This window comes from Anoplopoma fimbria, chromosome 10 (genome assembly GCF_027596085.1).
Source record: "Anoplopoma fimbria isolate UVic2021 breed Golden Eagle Sablefish chromosome 10, Afim_UVic_2022, whole genome shotgun sequence".
Classification (NCBI taxonomy): domain Eukaryota; kingdom Metazoa; phylum Chordata; class Actinopteri; order Perciformes; family Anoplopomatidae; genus Anoplopoma; species Anoplopoma fimbria.
The window spans coordinates 7,430,853-7,444,472 of NC_072458.1; the positions used below are offsets into that span (position 1 = coordinate 7,430,853).

At 39.9% G+C, this 13,620-nt stretch overlaps 1 protein-coding gene across 1 annotated transcript in view; it reads left to right on the forward strand.

The window, feature by feature from the left end:
• Positions 1 to 2,373: 2,373 nt before the first annotated feature.
• Positions 2,374 to 13,620, forward strand: part of LOC129097447 (solute carrier family 45 member 4) — a 45,177-nt gene continuing 33,930 nt past the window's right edge. Inside the window, exons 1-2 of the mRNA XM_054606309.1 lie at positions 2,374 to 2,479; positions 4,022 to 4,104. The gene's annotated coding sequence lies outside the window, so the exon portion shown is untranslated. The remainder of the gene's footprint in view (positions 2,480 to 4,021; positions 4,105 to 13,620) is intronic.

Here is a 13,620-nt window from a genome sequence, read left to right on the forward strand (position 1 = left end):
TTACATAAAGCCCTAAGCAGCTGTTAATCCCTCACTGTGCAGGTCCACTCATACCTCGGGTGCAGTAAATTGCTCTCTGTGTCTCCTGCAGCTCTTAATCACTTTGCTCTAAATCCAAAAATGTTTACTTACAGCAAGCAAGAGCTAGATTTAGAGTATAAAAAGAAACACAATTGCTTTTTGTGCAGCAGCCTAAAGCGTTGAAACAACAACACTAGCTAAATGCTCTGCAGCACAATGCCATGGAGAATTTTTTTGAAATCCCTTAATAACGCCATAAGCACTGTAGCAGCTAGTGCAGTATTTAATCTTTTAGTTAAACAAAAAGTGGTATGTTATTAAATGATAAGACTGGTGTCAATAAATAAAAAACACTAAAATCATCAATGCAGTTTATCTCTCAATAGTTCCCTGTCCTTGTCTCTCAGCTTTTTCGGTACTTGTCCGAATGTAAATCTTTAACCCCCCTTTTTTTTATACATGAGAAAACACTGTTTTCTCACAGCACCCATTTCTTCTGTTTATTGAGTTTCTGTCTGTTTCTTTTTTTGTACCAGTTCCTCCTAAATTTAGGCTCCCGAAACCAAATCATGAAGTCAGCATGGATGTTAACATTGAGAAACATTTGGAGATCCAGAAGCTGACAGCCCCATTTACCTGCTCTTTGTTGCTGTTTTTCATGATAATTAATGTTACATCATCTAATTATGGCTGTCATGCATTAACCAAGAAAGGCCAGAACTGAAACAGGTTTCAGCAGATTTAACACACCAACCAAACCGGTGTCACAACCATTCTTCTTCTAAGGAGGAAGATTAAAGGAGAACAAAAACATTCCTTTTGTGCATGTTGTGAGTAGAGTCCTTTGGTATCTGTCTTCAACAGTCTAATTCATCTAATGCATTTATAGAATGTGATGAATATTATGAACATCAACAAAATACAAATAGTACTAATATAGTATTATAAATAGTATACTAGTTTAAATGCTAAAAACACTGGCACTACTGGACGCAATGGCTGACTCATGTATGATGGCACAATAGGCCACTGAACCGGTTTGTTATTCTTTTCCTTGATCAGCTGTTCTTCATTTTCTGTTTTCTGAGGGATTCATGATTCACTGCAGAACTGAAACATTGGAAGAAACTAAAGGCGCGCAGCTTATTTTTGTCCTGGGGTTCCAGGGAGAGTTAATCTAGTTTTGATTTTATTTTATTAAACCGAAAGGTTGGAAGAAATACAGCTACAAAAAGGAAAGAAAGACTGGATATACATATGTGACTTTGTTTACTAATCTGAACATAATATATATATATTACTAGTTGGACAGTGTGTAGAACAATAAGTGTTATATTCACAGAAATTAGCATTATTCAGTAAAAAGCTATTCCTAATGCAACCCAAAGGTTCTGTTTTGGATTTGTTTATTTATTTTTATGCAGGACAACCCCTCCCAAATCCCAAATAAGTCCATTTGGATTTCTTACGTTTATTAAGGCTATCATTTTCTACATAATGGGTTTTAAAAAGGTCGGATGAAAAGGACAAAAAAGCATGTATCATTTTTCACACATACAGGCCGTGAGACCCCCCCAACACTGGGAAGTAAAGAGTTAAGAAAATGAATGTTGGAAAAAGTACTTGATTATTTAAATACAAATATAAATATCACACTAAAAATGTATTACTCATTATAAATCAAGTCCTCGGATTCAAAAGTGATGTAATAACATTTGTGCAATTTTAGCAAAATGTAATCTTATTTATCATAATTATTGTTGTCTTATTATCTTGTTGTTATCCTTGCTGCAGTTTCACACACTCTCTTGGTATAGGTATGTTTTGGCAACAGGGTGTGTGCATGCATGTTCATGTCCCATCAAGTCCCTGCTGCAGTCCTGCACTACATTACCGTGTTTTGTTTGTTTGCTATTTATGAATGTTTGTTTTGTACATTGTTGTCTATTTATTGTTGTTTGTTTGTTATTTATGAATGTTTGTTTTGTACATTGTTGTCTATTTATTGCTGAAGCCCAAGTCTTGTGAATGGTGAATGTTGTGAATCTAAAAAGTAACATTTCCCTCTGAAATATGAAGTAGAGGTATAAGTAGCCGAGCATAAAATGGAAATACTCAAGTTAAGTAAAAGTACCTCAAACTGAAGTCCATTAAACGTACTTAATTACTCCTAAATGTTATTGAATATGGTGTCAATGTGTTTTTCACCTTGAAAAATTCAGCCTCTCTGCTCCACCGTTGCCCCGCCCCTTTATGCAAAGTAGCCGTGACGTCGGCGGAAATCAACGCTACGCTTCTTCTTCCGACAGATATTCCTTTAAAGGCGTATTTAAAGCCCTGGCTTCACTCGCGGGAGTAACGGGCAACCTATGCAACAAAAGCTGCTGCAGAGACGAGCGACTGTCCGACCGCTCAGCGGACGCAAGCACGGGGCCAGCGGCTGACACAACCCGATGAGGTGAGCTCTGAGTGCGGATAAAAACACCGGCGGAGAGGGGGGGCGACGGATGTTAAACATTTTGTAAGCCGAGGTCGCTCTGCTCCGGCAGGCGGTATACACAGCATCTCAGGTTGCTGCTGCAGAGAGGAGGAGGAGGAGGAGGAGGAGGAGGAGGAGATGGGGGGATGCATTTACAGTAGTTTGTGTAGGCCCGTGTCAAAAACAAAAAAAAAAAAAAAGAAAGAGGAGAGGCTGGATCTGCAGACAGCCTGGATCATGTCATGTTGCATAATTAGGTTTGCTCTGATCATAAAGTGTTTATAATTAGGATTTGGATGCAAAGCTGGCTTAAAGGTACAGGGGTTGCAGTTTGGACAGTAGATTAAGCTTAATATCCTCCATCACTGCATTATTCTCAATTAACCAGGAAGGGAGCAGGTAACTGCCAAACACACCTGTGACTGTGTGTCATCAAAAACAAATGATCTACGTGTTTGTTTGCATTCCGGACAAAACAATATGAGGAGTTCCCTGCTGTGGTAATAATCAACTATTCATATATATATATATATATATGTGTGTGTGTGTGTGTGTGTGTGTGTGTGTGTGTGTGTGTGTGTGTGTGTGTGTGTGTGTGTGTGTGTGTGTGTGTGTGTGTGTGTGTGTGTTCATTGTTGGTGGCTGTTGGTGCGTTTTTTTTTTTGGTGTCCTCAGACTTCAGTCAAGGCTTCAATATGGAAAGAAGACATTTAGGGGCTGAAATGATTAGTCGATCAATCGATGCACCGCCCGACTTTTTCAGTCCCCGATACTGATACCTGGGCTTTGGGAATCGGCCGATACCGAGCACCTGGTAGCAGTGTTTCATTAATAAGATGAATACCTTATAATGTATAATTGGTAACTAGGCTGTTCGTTTAACAAGCAAACAATTTGAGATGGTAATAATAATTAAAAAAAAGCGTTGTTGCAGTGATATAAATGTCTCTGCTTCTTTACTTTAAGAAAACATCACAAATTGAGTTTAACTTCCCTCAGAGGATCTTTAATGTACATCATCTTGATACCATTTTAGCTTCTGTTTCTACCAGATATGTTCCAAGGATTCTACACACATTTCTGTGTAATCAGTTTTTCAATTTTGGTCAAATGTATCCGTGCTGGACAGCTGCAGCTCCATCCCATTCCTGGTGCAAAGGCAGAGTGATGGGAGAGAGAGACTTTGCCTTAAGTGTTTAGCTGGTCTGTGTGTATTCTGAATTATTGGCAGCCACTGATTTATTTTCATGCTTGTGTGCATGAGAGAGTCGGAGCGGACGTGTGCATTTGCTGTGGAGTCGGGTGCTGTATCGATCTAGTGCACTGTAGCCTACGGTTTATTATCACTCTGCCCTCCCTCATTTCAGCTGATTCTACTGTTTATTCCGTATATTAATCTCTATATTTGTATCTGGTTATTGCTGCGTTTGTATTTGTTATTATGCAAAGTATTATGTAACTTTTTATATTATTATATTAAAACCTGACTCACTGTGTCTGCTTGTTGTTGTTTTTGTTCAGGTACGACTGCAGGACTTAAAATTGCAGGGTGGACCAAACCGTCAACGTCTCGACGACATTTATGAAGCTTTCAAGGCCTTTTGGTGAGTCATGCAAGCACAAACGCCGAGGAGACAACAGCTTTTTTAACACTGCATCTTAAAGCCCTCCTTGAGGTTTTTTTTTTTTTTTTTTTGCAGTTTGGCTGAGTAAATCTACACAAAAACATAACAAAGAGAGATGTTAATGTCCAACATATGTTCTTCCTCGGTTTTCTTTCAAGTCTATTGTGTTTCTATTCTGGTGAAAACCACAACCAGCAGGAGCATACCAGTACTGAATAGAGTAGATGTGCAGTATGTGAGGATCTGATGGCGCTCGGATCGGTTTGGATCGACCTGACTGCATTTGCACACACAAACACGTTCACGACTGTTCACACTTCTTCCTTTTAAACAAATCTGCGTCTCTTTATGTCGGCCTCTTGCTTTCGACATGCAGTCATGCCTGAGGCTGGCAGGTTGAGCTGAAGTGAAAGTGACCGACTTCCTCTTGGTAAAATGTTTGCTGACTGTCATCTGCTGCTGAGTCAGCGTCGGGTTATTACCAACGACATTCAGCCAGACGAAATTGGTCACGAGCACACACTCACGTGAACACACACACACACACACACACACACACTCATGAACTTAAATGTACATTTGCACAGATATCGTGCAAACAGACCACACAACAGACGGCTCATAAGCATACATTCACAGAGAAAGCCTTTCTGCTCATCTGCCCACTTACATATATTTTAATATTTTGCATGCAGAGCTGGATTATATATATCTCTAAAACAACATGTTAATATTGTCTTAGTCCACTTGCTTTCATCTTATCCTTGCATAACTGCATGTTTTCTCCATGTATAACACGCATACTGCTGCTAACCAATGTCTTGGTAGAGCCATCCAACAAAACAAACACAAAAACACTCTACATTTACGATGGACAAGTGGGGACGTGCTTGAGGTTTGCAACTGAATTGTAAACACTTTTGTACGGGAGCTTTATTTTGAAAAAATGGCTCACGAAACGCACCACATTCAGAACTGACCTTGGCATGTTGTAAGAATTCTGTTGAATTCTGTGCTGTGAGCCAACACCAGTATACTCCCTGTGACTCCAGATCTGTTTGTTCAATGGTTTACACACAGCATGACGGAGCTTGAGAATCTCAGTGGGAGCTGACGCAACCGGCAGGTTCCTTCAAACAAGAAGGTATCCTGCCGTACAGAGATTTTAAACTCTTATCATGCAACCTCCTCGTCCCTTGAGTCCTCACACACTCTCTACTTTCAGAACTGTCTGGTAAAAGGCCACAATGCCACACAAAATCTCCCAAATAAACATGGAGTTATAGTGAGATCAGTTAATTAAGTTAACTGAAAACCAGCAGGACTACATTTTTAAGATGTTACTGGCCGTTTGGACCAAAAAAAGCACTGACAAATTAGCTTCAGTTTGAAGTGTTTCTACCTAACACTGTCCCTTTTCTATTTGCCTTTCTCTGTCCATCACATACACACAAACCCACTCACACAATCACACACAGCTGGCTTTGTATCCTGAGCCCAGATCCTGTGTGTAGATAACCCACTTCCTACTGCTGTGAAGTTTTTTTGCACAAACCTGAGAAAGAGAGAGGGGAAAGAAAAGATTGAGCCAGTTTATTTTCCCACCTCTGATCAGAGAGCAAGACGGCGTGTTTGTGTGTGTGTGTGTTTGTCGTCTCACTTACATCAGTGCCATCAATAGCCTCCCTTATCTCTATCAGATCTCTCACACACACACACACACACACACACACACACACACACACACACACACACACACACACACACACACACACACACACACACACACACACTTGTTGCTGCTATAAATGCTGTTGTGTTGTTCGGAGACGCAGCATTAGACATTCAAAGACCTGGCACAGCTTTTCGCAAGTCTGGTGGGTTGTTTACTTTCTAGGTGGGCACACTTCTTAACTTGGGCTCTTAGCTTTGCAAAGTTATCATCTCTGAACTTTCTCTTCTAACAGCATGCTAACACCGACATCTAGGATAAAGAGAACGGTTTGATTCATCAGCGGTTTAATAGATGAGATGTGTGAGGGGTTGCTTTGGAATCTCGCAGGCAGTTTGTTTGTTTGTTTGTTTGTGTGTAGACTATCAGGAGCACTTCATGCATGGCTGGTTGGTTTTCTAGTGGTGGAGGACTGTTATCAAAGTCAATATCAGATGGCTGTACTGCATTTAGCCCTGGCTTTGAGTTGGAGGACATGCTCTCAGTAGCCAGAGAGATTGTCAATAACACAAGACGTCTTCTAAGAATAGAGACTTTCCACTTTGTTTTCTGGCTCTCCTGTTGGATCTCCTCCTCCCCTGTCTTGTCGTCCATTTCTCATTTTTTCTTTCTTCTCTTGTCTTCGTATTTGTATCTTGTTTTCACATTTTGGCTTTAGCTCCAGTGTTGCAAGCCTTTATTATTCTGTAGTTTGTCCTAGATGGTTTTAACTTGTCACAAGAAAGCTGTGGATGCGCAAAGCAACTAAAGTTTTCAAGGACAACAAGGAACTTTCAAACTCAACTCCTACACCAACTTGGATGAGAAGTCCTCAAAAAATGTTTAAAAAAATAAGAGAATTTAAATAATTTACATTAATTTGGTTAACGTTCACACGCGGTAGAAACTTTGAAATTATCAGTTTTAGAGCGAAGAAGAAGCCGGTAGTGTATCACAGAATCACAAAAAAGCAGCAAAAGTTATTGTAAGGGTCAGATAAGCTCAGATAGCGTGAAAAGTTTGAACAAATTTGGCTTCACCACACCCTGGAGCCGTTTGGCCTCTGCAGCCTGTGGTTAATTTTAATACCCCGTCAGTTGTGAAACATCAGCACTTTGAGACAATTTTTCAGTCATTTAACTGTTCTCTCTCCAAAGTTTTAGTCCAAAGTCATTTTACCCTGAAGGAGAATGTCAGTCGTAAATCAAATAATGAAGCTTGTCTCCTAAAGGCATCTCTTTTGGGTTTTGGCCAATCGCTATTCCCATCTCCTCTGATGTCCCAGGACAAACTGATGTCCCGCTAGCCAATTAAGTTACCAAAGAGCTGACTAGAGATGACTGCTGGCAAATCAGATTAGGTTTGCGTGAAGCGTCTTTGGTTGCCTTTACACACCAGTTAGCACACACGCATATCTCTCTCTTTTATTTGCCATAATTAAGGTTGACCTTTTTAATTGTTGGTGTGGTATGCATGACATATCAGACATGGCATTTTAATGAGATTTGTTTATTTTTGCTGTGTTGTAGATGTTGAGCAGTTAGCAGATTTTCAGACCCACTACTATGGAGAAATTACCATTTTAAAAACTGACAGTTTCAACAATGGATTACTTTCATTCTTGATTACATATCCTTTCCTTGTTTAAATGACTTACAATTAGGTCAACAAAATGTCGGCATGTAGGGGAAAAATGTGTATCACAATTTCCCATTGCCAAAGTTGACCTCTTCAAATTTCTTGTTTTGTCTGAAAACTTCAAAAATCCAACATAAATATGATTGACATCACAGAGAAATATTCACATTTAAGAGAAGGAAATCCGTGGATTGCAGACAGACAGGTGGTCCAGTGTCTAGGGTGAAGATCAGATATAACCGTCTGTGCGCCAGTAATGTTAATAACACTGTTACTAATACTGCAGTCAAATCAACGGACACAAACACGTTTGAGATGATTTCCATAGAAGAATCCTTTTTACTCATTTTCACAAATAAAAGTTGATTTAGTGGATAGACCCTGTCACTAAATACAAACCTTTATGAAACAACTCAGTGTCACGTGTCCGTTAGGGAAGCATTGATTGACTGCACATACTTGGTTAGTGTGTCATTTGTGCTGTGAAACATTTGTTTCTCTTTCATTCTCTGTCTCTGTTTGTGTCGTTGTGTTGTTTTGTTTGTCACGAGTCCAGCCAGAGTTACATTTTATTGCGACCTCCCAAATATATAATTGTACACGCTCATAAAGCATTTTGGTATAAATGCTCCAACACTTGTTGTAAGGGTCCAGTTATTGATTTGTAATGTGGTATTTTAAATATTGTTGTGCTCTGATCTTTCTTCTTTTTTTTCTTCAATCTCTTCCCAGTTTTTGTTAAAAATCCAGCATGATTGTGAGTCAGCGCAGGCTGCCTGATGCCAGATTTGATCATAAAATCATGTGGATGACTTGGATGAAAACGATGTTTGTAATAATGTTTTCAAATAATGATTATTATTAAATAATGAGTTATTCATGACAACACTTATTCACTCGACTTAACCTGTCGTTATGCTAATTTGTTTTATTGACAACTCATTTGCTTTTTAACATATCATGTTTTATCTTTGGGGTGGTGTAACTAAACTAAAACAAAAGTAACTATTTTTTAATCTTTTGAAGACGTTGTTGGACTTCATGATTGCTTGAATGTAGGTAGACACCATATTCTCTTTTCATCACTTCGCCGTGCTTTAGGGTTGGACAGAGCTGTACGTAAAGTATTGATATACTACCCATACTAAGCCTTGTTTTTGTAATTGTACATCAAGGATCAATACAAAAAAACTATCCGTCTCACATAAGATCACATTTTGAGGGTGTTTTGCAGAGTGAAAATACAAGACGCACCGGTTGCATATTTCTTGAACCTGCTTTGTAGCACCATTAAAATAGACCTAAACCCTATTCAGAAGGCTTCAGGTGTCATAATAGACACAATTTACTTATTTTTGTGACCTCTAACCACTAGACAGTCCTTTAAAAGGGAACTTTTAGGTTGGCAGTGTGTGGGAGACTCCTTTTTGAAAGTCAGTTTTTCAGGACAGAGAAGTTTAACAAACATAAATATGTTGTAGACGCCTGATCAGACAGTGGGTTTTTTTGCATTTAAATGCCTCTTTTTTTCCTGTTTTTTTTTGCCAAGCAACCACCGAATGAATTCCAATGTTTGCTTAACACAAAAGATAACGATAGTTATAGGTACACTCTGAGTTTAAGTTTTTTTCAACTCGAAGCACTTAGGGTGCTCCTGCAAAGACACAATGCACATAGAGGGGACTCGCTTGAAAACAATTACAAAAAGTTTCCTCGGGCTGCTGAGGGCTCAGTCTGATCGGGGCCTAGGGCGGACGTAATGCCTTCGCCATCCTTGGAAAAAAAACATGGCAGCTAGCACACATGTACCGACATGTTGCCAAGTTAAATCAGGCCCTGTTTCTTTGCAGGAGTGTGAAGCTGCAGGTTTGCTGAGATTTTTGGACACTGTTTAGTTTGTATCTTAACCAAAGTTTAATTTGTTCGTGTCCTTCTCTGAAAGAAACAACATGTGAGGAGAGGAACAAAACTAAACACAAACAAGGGAAAAAAACTAGACTTTCATCCCCTGTCCCACTGTAACAATGACTTATAACTGATGGGCGGGACTTGTTTTCACCAGCTTGACAACAGGAAATTATAGAGAACAAGATGTTTCTTTGTGGTTAAAGTAGCGCCAATGCTGCCAAATGTTGCACCAAAAAGTTAATCCAAATGTTACTGTGTTAACAATATGAAGATTAAATTCTGTATCGTATTATTACATTGGTGCAGAGCCAGTTTGTTTGCTTGATAGTTTGCATGTGTTTGTTGTTGTTGATGAAAATGCGTGGATGTGTTTGGTCAAGCAGTTTGATGCTGTTTATGTCAGTTGGCCTTTATCAGCATCGAGCATGTGTGCGTGCGTGCGTGCGTGCGTGTGTGTGTCAGCTCTACAGTGGAATATTCCAATAGACGTGTGGCCGCGGTTAAGACTTGTCTTGTGTGTTCATCAACAACTCTGTTCTGTCAGTCAGAATTCTATTGGATTGTTGTCAAACAACATGTATGGTTTTATTAGTAAGGTTTAAGCTGTCTTAGTGACAGGTTTAGGGTAACTTTTTTTGTTTTTATCGGAGAGAAGCAAAACTATAGACTGTGACAGATTGGTGATCCATGATACTGATACTGATATCGGGCCGATACTGACTCAAGTTCCTGGATCAGGCACTGTTGATAATGGGGCCGATAAATTAAATTCTACTTTTTTATATACTATATACATTATATACTGACATTTTCATTCCTGTTCAAGTTTTGACCAATGGGTTGCTGCATTTAAAAGGTTCACACATGAATTGTTTTTCCTGTTGCTTCATTATGTTTGGAAAACAATGTTTAAGTCAAGTCTAATGTTGCCTTACACACATAATATGATCACATGGAGGCATACAGCTTATTAAATAAACACTAGTATCAGATCAATACTTTGTATCGGCTCAAAACCAAGGTATCGATAGCGGATCTGAAAAAGTTTGATGGGTGCATCCCTATGACAGATTGTGCTTGGTCATGCTGATGGATGGAAACAAGAAACGAAAAAAACACTCACAATCATTGGTTAGATATAGATCTATATCATCTCCTCCCACACTCCTTTAGTTTTTTTTTTCTCTGTATCTCCTGTTTGTCTTGCTGCACCGGGTTTAAGCCTCAGGAGGCCTTACAGGGGGGGGATAGCCACACATACATGTAAACGAACACACACACACACGCGCACATGCGCATGCACAGTCCCTCTGAAAGGGGGCAGGCCCCCTGGGTCAGAGAGACAGGATGCACATGGGGGGAGCAGTAATGTGATGTTGGGTAGGGGGTACTGTAGTTAGAGGGGGCACAGATGAGGTTTGAGGTGGTGTGTGTGTGTATGTATGCGTGTGTGTGTGTGTGTGTGTGGTGAGGGTAACATGACTCCGGTGTAGAAGTAGGCCAAGGCTGCTGTCAGCAGCTTGTCAAAACCTCAACCAGTTTCAGACATTCAGACCTGCAGGAGTTAACACAGTGTTTTGACATTATGAGACTCAGATCATTATCTGTTCGTGTGCTAGTTGTGAAATAAAAAAAGGTTTCTTGGTCAACAGATTATGTAAAGACAAAATTTATGAGACACTAGAAACTACATTGCCATCATCTGTCTAGACGAGCTCAGATCAGCTGGCAGTGGATTTAAATATCGGTGTGTATGTGTTGTGTGTGTGAATGAGCTCTACAGACGGGACAGTTTACCGTTGCATGCAAACTAATAATGTTGTATTTTTTAATAAAGCTCTGGTCACCTTTGCGTGCTAGCTAGCCTGTTAGCCAATGCTAAAAATAAACACTATGATGACTGAGGTATGACTGGCTGCAAAGCTAGCTGACACGACACACAGCAGAGTCTTCTCCTCCTTCTCCTCATCTAACGCCTGCCGGTGTGATGCTAACACTGGCTGCATATTTCTTGAACCTGCTTTGTAGCACCATTAAAAATAGACCTAAGCCCTATTCAGAAGGCTTCAGGTGTCATAATAGACACAATTTACTTGTTTTTGTGACCTCTAACTACTAGACAGTCCTTTTAAAGGGAGACGTTTAGGTTGGCAGTGTGTGGGAGACTACTTTTTGAAAGTCAGTTTTTCAGGACAGAGAAGTTTAACAAACATAAATATGGATCCCAATGCTGGATTTCATACTGATAAGGTTCAAAATTCATAATCATATGCATAAAATGGTCTACTATTTTAGATATAATGCTGCAATACTGGAAGACTTGTTGGAAACAAGACATTATCATGTATCCATTATTCCAAGACGGTCCTGTCTCCTTTTAAATTAACCAAATAATCAAAGTTAAAGTTATTATTGGATTTTATTTGCCTGCGTTGGAAGCTTTTCAGCCATTTTGCCACTTGGTTGTTTTAGTCCTTTCTACTGGAGTGGGAGGTACTGTAGCTGTGAGGAAAAACCACATGTAGGTCTATGCATATGTGAGAACACACAGCATGAACAGGATTTTGTTATTTTGTCTTGTGATTTTTTTCGACAGCGGTTGTGAACCAACAATACAAGCAGAAAAGTATCTCTTATTTTTTTTTCTGGTATTTCCTGTAGTTTGAAGAGTTTCAGTTGACATTTAAAAAAAAATAACGCCTCAGGTAATTAGTAAAAGAATGATCTGATTTAAAAAAAGGTACTTAAAATACCATTCAAGTGTTTGTACTGGGAGACCCTCTTCCATCACATTACTTATTCGGAAATTGTAATTCCACCGTTTGGCCAGTATGTAAAATTAGCTTCAAAGCCTGGCGCTCTTTGTGAAGGCTTTCTCTTCACTTGTTATGGCTCGATCGATTCGTTAAACTTGACTAACCTGCCGGTAAGGTGACTGATTGTCCTAGAGTGCCTTCAGAGCTGTCACTCCCACTCAGAAACTATGTCGTCTTTATGTCATCTTGTAATATTATCAACCAGGACGACCACAGAGTATAAAACGAGCCCAGACATTTAGCTCAGCTGTGAGGTTCAGGTGAGGTTGAGACTGGATATTAATTTAGAGCTGTCAGTGGGAGGTTCTCATAAATATTTTGATATGTACATGCTTTTGAGTGCACGTATGTGAACAGCAGGTATATTATGTCATATTCATACCAGGCCGTAAAGTGATTATGGAGTAAGGGATTTGTCATTGACGCTAGTGCACGTTGATACACATGTGCCCCCCCTGTACTCTCTGCACTGCAGCAGCACTGCACCATAATGCACACATCCAGTCTCTGTTTACCTCTCTCGCTCTCTCTCTCTGTGGTACTTATCCCTGCCATCTGCCTCCCAAAGCTGAAAATATGGTTCTTTTTCATGGAATATCACCAACAGCATGAGAATGTTGAAGTGTTTGTGTGCATGCGTTACTTTGCAGTTAGAAGCCTGTGTGTTTACATGTTTGTCTGTGGGTGTAGATGTCCAGGAACTGTCTTCTCTGCTGCTAAACGTGTGTTTAAGTGTGAGTGTAGGTGTATTTGTCGGTGTGTGTGTGTGTGTGTGTGTGAGAGAGAGAGAGAGAGAGAGAGAGAGACAGGGAGAGAGTATGCAACTAAAGACTGAAGAGTCTCTGTACTCAAGTCACCGTATCTCAGTAAAAGACAGAAGAGCCAAAAGACTAAACATCTCTCAGTGACATTTGGAATTTCTTTACACACACACACACACACACACACACACACACACACACACACACACACACACACACACACACACACACACACACATTGCAATGAATGCTATCTGATTATAGGTCCATACACATGTAGCACCACTCAGTTGTCCTATTGTTTCTGTGTGTTTGTGCATGTGTGTGAGTCCCTAACGTGAGCTCAGCTGATATAGAATTTCACCTTAGCTTTCCAAGGGGCCAAAATAAACAAGGTACAGTTCCACGTGAGAGTTGAGAAGGAGAGAGGAGATGGAGAGGATGGTGTTAAAGCAGAGGGAGGATGGGAAAAGCCAAAGAAGGAGAAAGAAAGACAAAAGAGAGGAGAAGCAGGATGAAGACAGGCTAAGAAAGAGCTGTGAAACAGTCAAATTAAGTTGAATACTTGCCAGAAACTACTTTTTTACCCTCAGATGGACAGAAAAAGACACAAAAGATGATTAGAAAACGAGCAGAAGGGAGGGAAAGGACATGCCTGTGT